This window comes from Mesocricetus auratus, unplaced genomic scaffold (assembly GCF_017639785.1).
Source record: "Mesocricetus auratus isolate SY011 unplaced genomic scaffold, BCM_Maur_2.0 Super-Scaffold_100019, whole genome shotgun sequence".
NCBI classification, from domain to species: domain Eukaryota; kingdom Metazoa; phylum Chordata; class Mammalia; order Rodentia; family Cricetidae; genus Mesocricetus; species Mesocricetus auratus.
Window position 1 is genome coordinate 30,353,915 of NW_024429200.1, and position 12,196 is coordinate 30,366,110.

The window sequence follows — 12,196 nt, forward strand, 5'->3', positions numbered from 1 at the left end:
GGAGGAGGTTCACCGTGATCTTCATAGACTTTTACGAAAAGAGGGATCTGAGTCCTTGCCCCCTACGACATTCTCCTTATGGAGATTAGTGAGGGGAGCACTTTTGACAGATAAGGTTCGTCACCGCCAGGTAGTTCAGGGCACAAAAGAGGCTTTTTTAGAGTTACAAGAGACTGAGACTCAAGCCTCCTTGAGTTCAGGGGCAGAGAGTGATGATGAAGAGACCGTGACTGAAACTAGAGGCTCCATTGTTAGTGAGGATGAGGAGGAGTCTCTTAGTAACAACAAAAAAACGGGTAGACATCTCCGGGCGCGACCCAAAAAGAAGGACTCCGGTCAGAATCGGTTATATCCTTCTGTATCAGACCTAGAAAATGGAAGTAGCTCAGACTCAGACTCGTCACAGTCTGAAAAGGAACGGTTACTTGCTGAGATCGTGGCCCTTAAAAAAGAACTAAAAAAGATTCTAATTAAGGAAAGACAGGACAGGGAGAGAAACCCTTCCCCATACTCTGAAAAAAGGGACTCCTCCTATGAGGTAACCCAGTCCTTCTCAGACCTGGAGGGAAGACCCAGAGGAGGGGTCCAATGCTGCCCGGTGGTGGCCCCAGTAATGGAAGTTCCAGATCCGAACAATTCTGGACAGGTCATTCGGCATCATAACCCTTTAAATTTTAAGGATATAAAACAACTTAAAGAGGCAACTTTAAATTATGGAGCACAGGCTCCCTTTACACTTTCCTTAATGGAATCTTTTGCGTCTCTTAATTTGACACCTGGCGATTGGCAGCAGCTTTGCAGAGCAGCTCTGTCGGGGGGGAGATTATTTGATTTGGAGAGGTGAGTTTCAGGAAAGATGCAGCCAGACAGCCCAAAGAAATGCACAGGCCGGACAGCCCCAGAGAAATGTGGAGATGCTTACCAGGAGTGGTCAATACGCCACCATTCAGCAACAAATACAATATGACATCGCAGTCTATGCCCAAGTGGCAGCAGCGGCCCAAGGGGCTTGGAAAGCATTGCCTTCCAAGGGAGGAGGGGATCATCTGTCCAAAATCCTTCAAGGACCTTCTGAACCTTTTCAAGGCTTCGTAGACCGTCTCAGTCAGGTAGCAGAAAGAATATTTGGGGGCATTGGGCCTGCGATGCCAGTCATAAAGCAGATGGCATTTGAAAATGCAAATAAATATTGTAAGGAAGCCCTTCGCCCCTATCGCAATAAAAGTCTAAATGACTATATCTGGATCTGTAGGGACATTGATGGGAACTTCATCCAGGGCCAAGTGTTAGCTGCTGCTATTCGGCCCCAAGTGGGGAAAGAAAGACCTACTCTGGGAAGGAGAAAAACATGTTTTAGCTGTGGTAGGGAGGGACACTTCCGTAGAGAGTGCCCTCAAAATAGTACTACGGGTCTCAAGAGACCTGGTTTATGCCCCCATTGTCGAAGGAAATATCATTGGGCCAATAACTGCTACTTTAAAACTGACAGGGAGGGAAATTTCCTTTCTGCTAATAATAATCAGGGAAACGGGAGGAGGGCCCCGCCCCAGGGCCCCAAAACCAATGTGTACGGGGCAATGACCCCTGCTCTGGGCAGTGGCAGGACACATTTTCTCCCCCAGAGCAACCCCTTCATATCTCAGACCTCCTTAGAGCCACCTCAGGAAGTGCAGGATTGGACCTCGCTCCCTCCACCCGGGCAATCCTAACACCGGAAATGGGGATCCAGGCCCTCCCTACTGGGGTGCATGGGCCATTGCCCCCAGGCACGGTCAGACTACTCTTGGGATGGTCCAGTACTATTCTTCGAGGCATCCAGGTACACCCCGGTGTTATAGACCAGGATAGTGAGGGGGAGATTAAAATAATGACATCAGTGGGCAGTGGGGTTGTTGCCATCCCTGCAGGAGAATGGATTGCTCAGTTACTCCTTCTCCCTACAGCTCCTTGTGAGGCTAGAAAAATTAAAGAGAAAAGGGGCAACCAAGGTTTTGGAAGTACCGGCCCGGCAGCATTTTGGGTAGCCACTATGGAGAACCGCCCCCAGCTTACATTAAAGATAGAAGGCAAGTCCTTTAGGGGCGTCTTAGATTCTGGGGCAGATTTTTCTGTCCTCTCAGATAAATTCTGGCCCCCCGCCTGGCCGAAAGAGGAAGGGACAGTGACCCTCCAGGGAATAGGACAGGCTGTGCCTCAAAAAAGCCTCAGAATCCTAAAGTGGCAAGACTCTGAGGGCCACACAGGGCTTTTCCAGCCATATGTTTTGCCTGGCCTCCCTATTAACCTCTGGGGACGGGACCTCATGCAAGAAATGGGAGTGATCCTTACCACCCAGGCACCCAAGTCCAAAAGCAGGGGCCCCCAGATGACGCAAGGGAGGGGCTGGAGTTGTTCTTTTACATAGATTTCAATTAAGGAAGCTTCATTGCAACAGACTAATCATGACCTAGGGAAAAAGGATGACTAAAAGATGCATGTATGTTCTGAATGTATGGTGTGGCCACACCGGTATGTATGAAATGTGATTGTGAATGTGTGAGTGTGAACTGCTTATATGATTAAAAGGATACTTAAATCCCTTCAAAAATAGTTCAGAAGCTACCTAGATTGCTTTATATATAGCCAAAAGGAACATCCAGCCAGTCTGTTAATATTTTAACAGAAAAGTTTAAGATGCAAATGAGGCCTTGTCAGCTAGTGAGAGCTCTACAGGTTAGATTGGGAAAGACTGCTCACATACTTCAATAATTTTCAAAAGTTATTTGGACACAGTATAGTTTACAATCTTTGAGTGATATTCAGAAGTTTTTGGGAAATATTTAATGGATATGTCCCTTTTAATGGGCATCTACAAATAATCTAAGTAGTAATCCCAATTTACCTAGATAGTTAACCAAGGAGGGTAGACAAATCCTTCTACTGTTATGGTCCAGCTTCAACAGTTCAAAAAAGAAATTTTTTTACAAAATAAAAATGGGGGAATAATGCCCCCGGTCCCCACATGACTCATCAAATAATACACTCCTCATTTAAAAATTTTATAATGTGAATGCCAGTGAGCTTCAGACAGATTCTGGCATGATGGAACTTGAGCAACCATTGCTCAGGTCAAATGGAGACATCCATAAACTAGACAGTGGAGAAGACCCTAATTTGGGGTCGAGGGCATGTTTGTGTTTTCTTGTAGGAAAAGAATAAAGCTTCGGCAGCTGTCAGACCAATTAGTGAGATGCATGGAGCAGAGAAAAACTGGACCTGAGACCATGGGAGCCTACCTAAGCCAGTTTGAGTGAGATCTCCTAAATCAGTGTTCTTGACCCTTGATGTCATCGAATCTAGAGCCCAAGAAAGAAAGAAAACAGTTAGTTCGAGATTTCCAGTTTCTCAACAGACCTGCTGCATTAACCTTCCGGACCCGTGAGTTTTCATCCCGAAGCCAACAGAGAACTGGAAAGACTAACTGTCTGCCCTTGACACACCTTGAAACAACAGAATTCATTTTGCCAGTTTTCCCTTTAGGGGAAAAAAGGACCCATTTAAAGTATTTGGACATTGGTATGGACTATGATGAGTGGCAAAAGCCTCTTTTCAGTATTTGAACAGGACATGGTCACTTGAAATATCAGACTTGATGGTTCCTGTTTCTAGAATCACGACTAGGCCATTGTATTTTTCTGGAGAAATGCAACTTGTCCTAATGCGACAACTATTGTTCATATTTTTCATAATGCTACATGTGTAACATCAATGATTGTACCTAATGTATCTGTGCAAGTGCACTTTCTAAATGCTTTCCTGAGCAGATCTTGAAATGATTGGAAACTTTATCAAATTGTAAATGTAAATCACATGCGGGTTACCCTTGTAACAGATGAAGGCTGGTAGAATGTTATGGCCCAGATCTGGTGATGGGTATGGTGATGGAGAGGCGCTATGTCAATGGGGGTCCTGGAAATGGTGGCAGTGGCAGTAGGCATTCTGGCTTTATGCCGAGCTCAAACGTGCCTTGTTCCAGAGACAAGAGATCCGTAACCAAGTATTGCTTAGCTTAGCCCATGGCAATCCCGATAGCCATGAAGGTTGGTTATAGATGATTTAAGGTTGGGGTATCTCTGATGATGGGCAACCTGTGGGGAAGACCCCTCCCACCTAAAACAGGGGTTCAAGGTCCCCCAAAGATGGGAAAGGGAGGGTGACCCTACTTGACCTAAGCCAGGAGTGCCTCATTTGAAAATAAAAAGGGGTGAATTGTGGGAACACCAGACCTTGAGCAGAGACCCACTTCCCCTTCTGCCTGGGAGTAGGCAGCTGTAAGACAATGTTTAGTAAAAACATGTTTACTAAAAACGATACAATAAGTTCCTGGCCACTTCCCCTTCTGCCTGGGAGTAGGCAGCTATAAGACAATGTTTAGTAAAAACATGTTTACTAAAAATGATACAATAAGTTCCTGGGAAAGGCCTTCCCACGGAAACCGCCCTGACCTCGACCTTGTCCAAAGACTAACCGCACCTTCAAAAACCCACAGACATCCACCTCTGGTGTCAGAGCAGAACCAGCCAGGGTAGAGGAGAGAGCAGAAGCTTCTCTGGTGGGAGCTTTTCTTAAGAGGTTTTCGTGAACCTTTTTGGAGCCTGTTTAAAGTTTTCTTTATATCATTGAACGAGTCTCTGTGTTGTCAATCCCCGACACCCTCCGCACATTCTCGGACACAGGCCGCGCAGCAGACGTGACACCCCTGGTCTCCTTTTAACTTACAAAAACCCAAGCACTAACGCCATGATGTGAAATTCCAACAAGATTGTGAGAAGAGAAAACATAAGTATTATGAATATTGTTGCAAAAATCCTCAACAATAATTCTAGTAATCCAAATACAAAAATATGTTAAAGTCATTACATTTTATAATGAAGTGGTATTAATTCCTCAAATGCATAGAAGGTTCATCATGTAAATTCCTCAATATGGTACATCACAGTTACAGAATGAAAAAAATCAGCATAACTATAATACAACTAAATTTTACTATGTGACTCTTACTAACAATAGAAAATTTGGTAGAAATACCCACAAAAGAATAAATTTAACGAAAGATTTTAAGATCTTGATACAATAAACAACAAAACACTAATCATAAAAGCGGAAGGAATTTTCAATGAATGGAAGCATATATTTATGTATTGGAAAATTATGTATCCCAACTCCCTTAAAATGTTTATATCTCAAACAAAACTCTAAATTTAGGAGGAGTGATCAAATCTAATGATACGTACAAGCTTAAACTATCAGTATTTGACAACACCCTCTTAAGAAGTTGCAGAAATGAAAGAGTAAGATATTAAGACCTAGATATTTTAATATTGAGGTAATGCTATAATGATAAAAAAGAAGTCAAAGAAACACAAGAAAGCCAAGGTCTTTCTTACTCAAATAGAGACTTGTAACTAAATGCAGAGCTGGAATTGCAGCAGAGAGGAAGAATGTGACTCTCAGTAAACATGCTAGTGCAAATATAAATCCATCTGATAGAAAAACATTGAGACTTGATTGACTTCAACCACATGGGCTGCAACCTTATAAAACTTAATATAAGTTTTATCATCATTCCTAACAGAAAATGTTAAAAAATTAATAGATTTCAGGAAAAAATATCTTCATGAATTTGTATAGTCTATAGTCATTAGGGAAACCTGAATAGATTTGCTAGAAATGGTTGATAAACTGAACCATGTTAAATCAAAACCTATTTAGGCAAATATTCTATGTCAGGTTGGAGCAAGCACTGTGAGAAATGGTAACTGTAATGAATGTAATGGATGAAACACCAATGAAGAATATGTAAAATTCTGCAATATTCTGCATGTCAGCATCCAGATATGGCAGCACTATTTCTTAAAGATGCATTCAATTGTCCCTTGTGTAATTTTAGTTTCTTTGTCAAAAATCAGGTGTCCATAGGAGTGTGAGTTGATATCAGAGTTTTCAACTTGATTCCATGAGTCTACATGTCTATTTTTATGTCAATACCAAGTTGTTCTCATTATTATAGCTCTATAATAGTGCTTGAAGTCAGGGATGGTGATGTCTCTGGATGTTTCTGTATTGTACAGGGTTATTTTGGTGATCCTGGGTCTTTTTTCTTTCCATATAAAGTTGATTATTGTTCTTTCAAAGTCTGTGAAGAATTGTGCTGTTATATTGATGGGGATTGCTTTGAATTTGTAGATTGCTTTTGGCCATTTTTACTAAGTTGCCATTTTTACTAAGTTGATCCTACCTATCCAAGAGCATGGGAGATCTTTCCATTTTCTGGTATCTTCTTTAATTTCTTTCTTTAAAGTCTCAAAGCTCTTGTTATACAGCTCTTTCACTGTTTGGTTAGCGTTACTCCAAAACATTTTATGTTGTTTGTAGCATTTGTAAAGGGCAATGTTTCTCTGATTTCTTTCTCGGCCCATTTATCATCTGTATATATCACGGCTATTGATATTTTGAGTTAATCTTGTATCCTGCCACTTTGCTATAGGAGTTCCCTGGTAGAGTTTTTTGGGTCCCTTATGTAAACTATCATATTGTCTGAAATAGTGAAAGTTTGACTTCTTCATTTCCAATTTGTATCCACTTGATCTCCTTTGGTTGTCTTGTTGTTCTAGCTAGAACTTCAAGAGCAATATTGAAGAGATATAGAGAGAGTGATCAACCTTGTCTTGGTAATGATTTTAGAGAAAATGTTATTGAGTTTTTCTCCATTTACTTTGATGTTGGTTATTGGCTTGCTGTATATTGCCTTTATCATGTTTAGGTATGTTCCTGTTATCTCTGCTATCTCCAAGACCTTTAACATGAAATGGTATTGGATTCAGTGTAAGGCTTTTTCAGTATCGAGTAGATGATCATGTGGTTTTTTTTTCTTTTTCACTTTGTTTATATGATGCTGATATAACTGGATGCCAACATGTAGAAATTGTAGATGGATCCATATCTATCACCATGCACAAAACTTAAGTCCAAATGGATCAACTACCTCAACATAAATACAGCCACTTTGAACCTCTTAGAAGAGAAAGTGGGAGGTACCCTTGAATTGATTTGTACAGAAGACTGCTTCCTGAACATAACACCAGTAGCTCAGACACTGAGACTGACAATTAATATATAAAGAACTCAAGAAGATAGTCACCAAAACACTAAATAATACAATTAAATCGTGGAGTATAGAACTAAATAGGAAAATTCTAATAGAGGAATCTAAAATGACTGGTAGACACTTAACAAAGGGTTCAATATATTAGCCATCAGGGAAATGAAAATGAAAACAACTCTGAGATACCATCTTATTCGTGTCAGATTGACTTAAATAAAAAAAACCAAGGACAGTTTATGATAGAGAGGATGTGGAGAAAGGGGAACACTCCTATGTTCCTGGTATGAGTACACAATTGTACAGCCACTTTGGAAATCAGTATGGTGGTTTCTCAGGAAAATGGGAATCAGTCTACCTCAAGATTCAGCAATTCTTCTGGGTGGTGGTGGCGCACGCCTTTAATCCCAGCACTCGGGAGGCAGAGGCAGGTGTATCTCTGTGAGTTTGAGGCCGGGCTGGACCAACAGCCTCCAAAACAATACAGAGAAACCCTGTCCCATAAAAAAAAAGGTTCAGCAATTCCACTCTTAGGCATATACCCAAAGGATGCACATTCATACAGCAAGGACATCTGCTTAGCTATATTCAAAGCAGCATTATTTGTAATAGATAGGACCTGGAAGCAACCTAGAAAAAAATGTGGTGCATTTACAAAATGGAATACTACTTTGCAGGGGCAACAGAATCATCAAGAAATTCTCAGGAAAATGAATGGAACTAGATGAAACCATCCTGTGTGAGGTACCCCAGGCACAAAAAGACAACCATGGTATGTACTCACTCATGTATGGATTTTAGACATAGAGCAATGAATTGCTGTCCTGTAATTCAAACCTCCAGAGAAACTAGGAAACAAGGAGGGCCATAAGAGAGACACACATGGTCCACCGGAGAAGGGGGAAAGATGAGTTCTTCTGAGAAAATTGGGAGCACAGAGGAATGGGAAAGGGATTTAGAAAAAAGAGAAGGGGGCAAGGAGGACATGAAGGATCAGGAAGATTGAGTCGGGGGAAGAATAGAGGAGAGCAAAAAGGAAGATACTTTAGTAGAGGGACCCATTAGAGGTTTAAAGAGAAATCTGGCACTAGGGAAATGTCCAGAGATCTACAAGGATGATACCAACTAACAATCTAAGCAATAGTGTAGAAGCTACCTTAAAATGCCCTTCCCCTATAAAGAGATTGATGACTACCTTATATGCCATCCTAGAGTATTCATTCAATAGTTGATGCAAGCAGAAACAAAGACCCACAGTTAAACATGAGCCAAACTCCTGGAATCCAGTTTTAGAGAGGGAGGAGTGATGAGCAAAGGTGTCAAGACCATGCTGGGGAAACCCATAGACACAGTTGACTTGAACAAGGGGGAGCTAATGGACCCAAGACTGACATCTGGGAAATCAGCATAAGACTGAACTAGGCCCCCTGAATGTGGGTGTCATTTATAAGGCCTGAGCAGTCTATGGGACCTCTGGCAGGGGAATAGCATTTATCTCTAGTGTATGAATAGAATTTAGGAGCCCATGCCATATAAGGGGATACTCTCTCAGCCTAGACACACGAGGGAGGGCCTGTGTCCTACCCCTAATATTGCTGCAGACTTTGATGATTCCCCATGGAAGGCCTCACCCTCCCTGGGGAGTGGATGAGGTGTTGGTTGGGGGATCACTGAGGGGCATATATATATATATATATATATATATATATATATATATATATATATATATTTGTTGTTTTATATTCAATACAGTGGCTGCACTTTAAGCAACTGCTGTCCCAACCTGTACTTGCAACTCTGCAGCTGCCAGCCTGGTCTGACTACAAAGGCTGCAGCAAGGCAGGAATTCTGTTCCCTCAGACACCAGTTCCTTCACAGTGGCTAAAGAAACCTTTATCCAAATCTCTATTGATGGGGAAGTCCTGTGTATATGTCAGTAAAGCACTTTTGGCCAATATATAGGGAAGCAAGACAGGTAGGACAAGGATTTGAGGAGGATTCTGGGAAAGAGAGACACAGGCAGTCATGATATAGCTACCATAGGAATAAGAGGTCCGGACCCCTTTCACTGGTAAGAGAAAAATACTTAAATTAAAAATTATGGGGTAAATACTTAAGTCAGAGCTAGCCAGTAAGAAACCAAGCAGACAGCCAACTGCTTCATAATTAATAAAGCCTCCTGTGTGTTTATTTGGGACTGATGCATCTCTGGAACCTGACTGACAGGAAGGCTGCACTCAACATATGGTGTCAGCATGTGGGATTGAAATTCCAAGTAGAATGACAAGAGCTTAAAAGGAATTTTAGAAACAAAAGAAGGGAGAGAAACACAGCTGCTTGTAGCATCATTTTTCTCAGGTGGGCTCTGTTTTCCTAGAGACAAGCAGAGACTCATGTGGCTCTCTTAAGAGAGTCTTCCTGACTCAGCATAAGCAAAACAAAACAAAACAAAACAGCAAGGTTCTTTTAAGAGGCTCTGTTAACAATTGAAAGCTGTATATGTACAGCTGGGAGTGGCACTGATCACATCCCCAAGCCAGCAGCTTTTTCTGGATGTCAGCATAGACTGAGGGGATAAGCTGGACAAACTTAACCCCTGCCATCTTAGAAAACCTGCAGTTTAAAATGCCATGGTTTTTAGCAGATAAGACACGTGGCCATAAAAAAAATAAAGATTCACAGTAAAGTCAGATTCAGATGAAGAAAAACCTCTAAATGTTTATAGTGTGTTTAAAAATATATGTAGTTTTGAGAGAGAAAAAGAAATGCCGTAATGTTAAATAAATAGAGAAGCCGGTGGCTGTGGTGGCACACAGGTAGGATTTGCTCCAGATAAATAAATAAATAAAAGTAAAAGAAATAGGAAAAAAGTAAAAGAAATAGAGTAATATAAGCCACATAAAGATGGAAAATACACAGAAAGTCTGGATACTGTATACTTTTGTGTTTTTCAGTTGTTCAGTGGCTAAGGAAGTATCAACTGCTGAAATATACTTGAATATAAATGCTGCTGAATTAATCCAACTTATATATTTCAAAAATACTTTGACTTCTAACGTTAAATATAAGGACCGGTTACTTGGGAAAAGAGTTTTTATTTATGTTTCCACAGAAAATGGAAAGGTTTGGAATCCTTCCAGGTTTCTGTGGTTTGATGAACCAAAACCCCCAGAAGCAGTGGGCCAGGTATTCCAACAATTAAGACAGCTAAGACGATGCAGCCTTACAGGCCCTGAAAATAAGGACTTAACACAGGTTTCTGTGTTTTGTCATGATCCCCATTGTATGAACAGCGCCCCCATCCAGCAGGAAGCAATTTGGAATGTGCGACATCCAAATTCACAAATTCTTCATAAATCTTTGTTTTCATTTAAAATGGGTTGCTTATAATTAGTTAATGATCACAGCCAATCTCTTTTTAATGGTACAAGGGGGATTATGATATGGGTATTGTTTTTCATTTATTGATACAAATTCAAGGTCAATTTTGTGATGTATATATTTCTCCTCTTGATTAAGTATTGTGTTTATACTAATATTTTAAAACATAATACATAATTAAACACAGATTATAGATAGTTAACTATAATAGTCATAACTCATAGTTAGGTTAGTTAGGTTTTCTAGATATGCAGAGATATATTTGAGATAGATAGACAGTCTTCAACCTTTCAAAGACCTTCAGAAAATGACATTTAAAATGGTTTAGGGTTCTTCTTGACAATGAGAAATATCTGCTCCAGGCAGCACCAGTTATGTCTGAGAGGAAGATTGGCATAGAAGACACTCGTTATGGAGTTTGTTTTCAAAATGGCAAGTTAGCCATTTGGGCAAGAAATGTTCTTGCCTAGACTGTTTGACTGTTGATGTATAAACTGGACATGCAGGACCCACAGGAATGTAACCGCTGAACTCAAACAGTCCTTCAGGGTTCCTGATTCATGGAAGAGTCTACCAGACTTTCTGCAGGAAACAGAAAAATGACTGACAGATTGCCAATGCAGATGGACAGTTTGAAATTTCCTGCTTTGCTGAGAAGACTTCCAGACACATTGGGCCTATGGGCTGAAGTTGGATGCCCAAACATTACAGATGAACTTTGGGTAACTGTCTAGGTAGCAAGATGTCTCTGTCAATTTTAGTTGTTTATATATTATTCTTCTGTGGTCTTTGATGGAGTTGAAGACAGATAGTTATAATCACAGTTTCCTTTAGTTTTGATAAAAGATAAGCTACATATAACCTTTAGACTCTTAAGAAATGTTAATGGACAAAACATTGTAACTATGTTCTTACTTGATAACTGTTCTGTTATATATAATTTGACTATGTTAAAGTTAAAACCTTTCTTTTTATTTAGACAGAAAAGAGGAGATTATTGGGAAGTCCTATGTATATATCAATAAAGTACTGATTGGCCAATAAATAGTGAAGCAAGATAGGTGGGACTAGGAGTTGAGGAGGATTCTGGGAAAGAGGGACACAGGTAGTCATGATGTAGCCACCATAGAAATAAGAGGTCCGGACCCCTTTCTCCGGTAGAGAAAATACTTAGATTAAAACTTATGGGGTAAATACTTAAGTCAGAGCTAGCCAGTAAGAAACCAAGCAGATGGCCCACAGCTTCATAACCAATATAGCCTCCTGTGTGTTTATTTGGGACTGACACAGCTCTGGAACCAGGCTGGTGGGAAGGCTGTACTCAATACTCTATCATGCTATAGAACTCATGATTCAAAGGGTTGAAGTGAAATTCTATTAGCTGAATAGCAATGAACTGGCTTGTGCCTCCAAAAAAGGAGCCCTCCTTCCACTTATCCCCCCACTAAAGACCCTGCACAACCCTGTGTTCAGTACCACTTCCTGTCAGCTTCTTGCTGACTCAACCTCCTTACTCCAGGTTAATTTTATTTAATCAAACAAATGTAATACATCTTTGCATCATTAAGAAAGGCAGCAGAAACAAATGTAACATACCTTTACACAGTTAAAATAAAATTCCTCAACAATATTAACTTTGGTTATATTTCCTCTCACCCTTACTCTTCTCTTCCT